At 43.6% G+C, this 4,487-nt stretch overlaps 1 pseudogene across 1 annotated transcript; it reads right to left on the bottom strand.

Moving 5' to 3' along the window:
- Positions 1-539: 539 nt before the first annotated feature.
- Positions 540-4,123, bottom strand: LOC307109405 (ferritin light chain-like; annotated as a pseudogene). The gene is made up of 2 exons: positions 3,979-4,123; positions 540-1,118 (listed from the first exon to the last, which is right to left on the bottom strand). The product of its transcript is annotated as a ferritin light chain-like (transcript).
- Between the last annotated feature and the right edge of the window lie 364 nt (positions 4,124-4,487).

Below are 4,487 nucleotides of genomic sequence, written 5' to 3'. Positions count from 1 at the left end.
CTTGGCAAGCTTCTAAATGTTTCTATTCAACTATTGCAATTGAATAAGTATAGAATTCTGAGTTAAAACTTGTTTTCCCTCAGTATTTTGATGTCATTGCTTTGTTGTTTTTTTTTCAGATGTCAGAGTTGCCGTTGGGAGGTTTCATGTCAATCATATTTTGATTCATTTTCCTGGTAATCTTTTTTCCCCCTTTTCTCTTCAAGTTTTTAGGGTATTTTATTTGGCCCCAGGGTTCTGAATTTCCCTTCTATGCTTTAGAGTGACTATTTTTATCCATTGTGCTGGGTGCTCAATGGGCCCTTTCATTATGGAAACTCCAGGATATTTTTTTTCTTCCTTCCTTCCTTCCTTCCTTCCTTCCTTCCTTCCTTCCTTCCTTCCTTCCTTCCTTCCTTCCTTCCTTTCTTCCTTCCTTTCTTTCTTTTTTTGCTGCAAAAATCTTTATTGTTTCATTTGGTCCAGTGCATGGGAGAGGGCTTCACGGTGGTTAAGAGAATGGCTAGTGTTTTTAGGGAGAGGCTCAGGTAAAAGCCAGACACCAGGCAAATGCAGAGGGGCCCCTCAAAGGCCTCTGGGCTCCAAAGGCTCCTTGTTATGCTTCAGGGTGAGCCTTACTAAGAGATGCTCACCCAGCCCAGCCTGGGGGCTGGCCAGCCTGCAGAGGTTATTCAGCTGGTCGCCCATCTTTTTGATGAGTTTCACCTGCTCATCCAGGAAGTGTTTCTCTAGGAAGTCACAGAGATGAGGGTCTGCATGGGCAGAACCCAGGGCATGCAGCTCCAAAAGGGCTGGTTCAGGTTCCTCTCCAAGGCCAGGGCAGCTTCCATGGTGTCCTGAGCTTTGCCCCACCCACTCATCTTGGGAAGGCTCAGCAAGTCCTGGAAGAGAATGCGGCCACCGCACTTGTTTTGCAACATTAAGAGATGCTCAGCGCCCTCAAGCTTCTTCTTCGCCAACTCGGGGAAGAAGTGGCCCACACCTTTCAGAGCCACATCATCATAGTCGAAATAGAAGCCCAGAGAAAGGGGTAGGTGTGGGGGCCTGCAAATGCAGGTTGGCCAGGCGGTTGACCACAGCCTCCAACTCAGTGGAATAATTCTGACGAATTTGGGAGCCTATGGTTGTTCAGCAATAAAGAGTTAAGGTAGAAAAAAACAACAACACCGGTGTGTTGGCTGGTCTCAGAGGTGGTTCTGATGGTGATGACTGGATAAGACATAGGAGAGTGGCTAGAGGCTGGAAGAAGGGACGTCCCTGGGTCTGTTCTGTCCAAACACTGTTGTGGCAACAGTCAGATCTGGGACCGCCGAGGGTACTCCAGGATATTTTCCTGAAAAATCTTTTTCTTAAATGTTTCCCTCCCCACCATTTTCTCCTCTTTACACTAGAATTCTTATTTTTTCAGCTACTGGATCTTCTGATCTGACCCTCCATTTAAAAAATCTCTTCTCTCCCATTTTCCATCTCCTTATCTTTTGGCTGTACTTTCTGGGAGATTTACTCAATTTTATCTTCTCGCCCTTGTATTGGATCTTTCATTTCTGCTCACAGGTTTTTGCTAATTTCCAAGAGCACTTTTATTGTTGCTGTTTGTTTACTGAATATTACTTTTTAATAGTTTCCTATTCTAATTCAGTGGATTCAAAATCTTCACCTGCCTCTCTAAGGTAATTATCAATAGACTAGAGGCCCAGTGCATGAAATTTGTGCACAGGTAGGTTCCCTACGCCTGGTCAGCAATCAGGGCCCATCAGGTTCCCTGCCTCCCTGCCTCCCCACCTCCTCCTTCCCTTGCTTCCTCAGTGCCCCACCGCTGCTGCTGGTCGCCCATCATGTTCCGCGCCTCTCCCTGGTGGTCAGCACATGTCATAGTGAGTGATCAAATGCTGGTCTTCCAGTTGAATTCCCGAGGGGACACTTTGCATATTAGCCTTTTATATACCGTATTTTCCGGTGTATAAGACGACTGGGCATATAAGACGACCTCCAACTTTTCCAGTTAAAATATAGAGTTTGGGATATACCTGCCCTATAAGATGACACCCGGCATATAAGATGACCCCTGACTTTTGAGAAGATTTTCCTGGGTTAAAAAGTCGTCTTATATGCTGGAAAATACGGTATATAGATATCTGAATGCTTTCTTTTTCTTGCATAGTCTATTCCCCTCAAATTGCTTTTCCCCATATATTTTTGTCTGTCTCTGGGATAGAGGCTTTCCTTACATGTTTGGTGATCATTGTCTGTCTGCTTGTGTCTCACTGATTCTGGGACTTAATATAGGGTCATTTTGCTAGATTGTTTAGGTGGATCCCTTGCTATCATAGGTTTGTGCCTTCCTCTTGGACTGGTCCAATTTCCTGGAGAAGAATCTGCAGCCTCCTGGCTTAACAGCAATCACCAGAGTCCATGTGGAGAGGAAGACTGGAAGTCTCCACGTCCTCTAGGTAGACAAATACTCTGTTTTAAGCATAGTGCCCTTGGTTTCCACTGGACTTGGTGTCTCCTAGTCCAGAGATCCTATCCTGTGCTGTTCAATACAGTAGCCTCCAGCCACATGGGACTCTTAGTGCTTAAAATGTGCCTACTATAACTGGGGGACTACATTTTTAATTTTAATAAATGTATTTTAAAAATGCATACTTTGATATTGGGAAACATTAACATATTGTAGAACAATTTGAATTAACTTTTTAAACTGTAGATTTTATGAAATCTAAACACAGATCAAGTATTTCTGATGAAAACTTAGTGTCCAAATTGATGTGAGTATAAAATACACACTGTTTTTTGAAAAGTAAGAATGTAAAAGAGTTCACTAATAATTTTTTTTATAATGATAATATTTTGAATATATTGAGTTGAATTAGCTATATTTCTTTTTACTTTTTAAAGGTGAGAATACTAGAAAATTTTAAATTAAGTATGTGGCTCACACTATTTCTATGGGCAATGCTATCTAAGAGGTTAGAGATGATGCTCTAGAGGGGAGGGGCAGTCATCCAGCGTGGGACTGGGTCTCTAACTGCTCTGAAGATAGACATTCACTCAGTGTTCCCACTGTGCCCCTGTCCCCCTCACTTGGAGAGGTCCCAGTGCTGCCTGGGCCTGGGCCTACGAGCTTATGTGGTACAGTTCAAGTGGTACTTGGTTTTGCTCATTGCCTGGCTAGAATCCAGTTCCCTTGTCCATTATCAACTAATTGTCTGCTTTCAGTTTCCAAAAATTTATTGCTATTGATTCTTTATTCTCCTTTGTCTTTGGGGTTTATACTGTAAAAAAAAATCATTTACTGTTGTTTTAGTGGGGTTTTAAGAAGGAGCATAGATAAAAATGCATGCACATATTCAATTCACCATCTTAGACTAAAAATCCTAAATATCTTTTGATATTTGTCTCTTGACCCATTCCACTTTTTGTCCCCATCATTTCTTAGGAGGAAGATTGGTTAGTCTTCTATCAGCGGACCCTTCTTCCAGCATCTCCCCAGGCAAAGTTCTTTTCTAGGTTGCAAATCTGATTATGTTGCTCTTCTGTTTAAAACCCTCCAACATTTTCCAACGCACAAACAAAACCACTCAAGCTCTTTAGCCTGACAAAGAAATATTCCCCAAGAACTGACCCCTGTGTACCTCCTTGCCTTATCTGCTACCACTCTGCTCTCCAGATCTCATTATTCATCATCCTTGTGATAGAGTTCCTCACATACAACATCCACTCTAATATGCCTCTTCTTCCCCCATGCCATTTCCTCTTCCTCCCACCTTCTCCACTTGGCCAACTCCCCCATCCTAGGTAGCACAGCTCAGCAAGCCTTCTGCAAACCTTGCCTTTGGTGGTGGTGGGCGAGGGGATGGGGCCTAGGCTGGGTGCCCCATCTACTATCACAACAACAGGAAGGGCGAGCACATACAGCAGGTAGCAGGCACTCTTTCCGGGGATTTACACGCTTTAGCTCATTTTCATTATCCTCACTTTCTAAATGAGAAAAGGGAGGCACAGGTGGTTCAGTGACATTTCCAATTGAGTCAAAGAGCTGGAAACGGAACTCTAGAGTTTCCTGAGTATGCCAAAGGCCCTGTGCTTTCATCATGCTGTAGTCGCTGGAGTACCAGTCCATCAACCCCATTAGACCCGGAACTGCCTGAGACTGCCCTTTTCTTCTTCTTCTTCTTCTTCTTCTTCTTCTTCTTCTTCTTCTTCTTCTTCTTCTTCTTCTTCTTCTTCTTCTTCTTCTTCTTCTTCTTCTTCTTCTTCTTTTAATATATTTTATTGATTTTTTACAGAGAGGAAGGGAGAGGGATAGAGAGTTAGAAACATTGATGAGAGAGAAACATCGATCAGCTGCCTCCTGCACACCCCCCACTGGGGATGTGCCCGCAACCAAGGTACATGCCCTTGACCGGAATCGAACCTGGGACCTTTCAGTCCGCGACGCTCTGTCCACTGAGCCAAACCGGTTTCGGCTCTTCTTTTTTTTAATC

This window comes from Cnephaeus nilssonii, assembly GCF_951640355.1.
Source record: "Cnephaeus nilssonii genome assembly, chromosome: 13".
Lineage (NCBI taxonomy): Eukaryota > Metazoa > Chordata > Mammalia > Chiroptera > Vespertilionidae > Cnephaeus > Cnephaeus nilssonii.
Note: the sequence above shows the minus strand (reverse complement) of the source record. Positions and strands in the feature narration are given on the sequence as shown.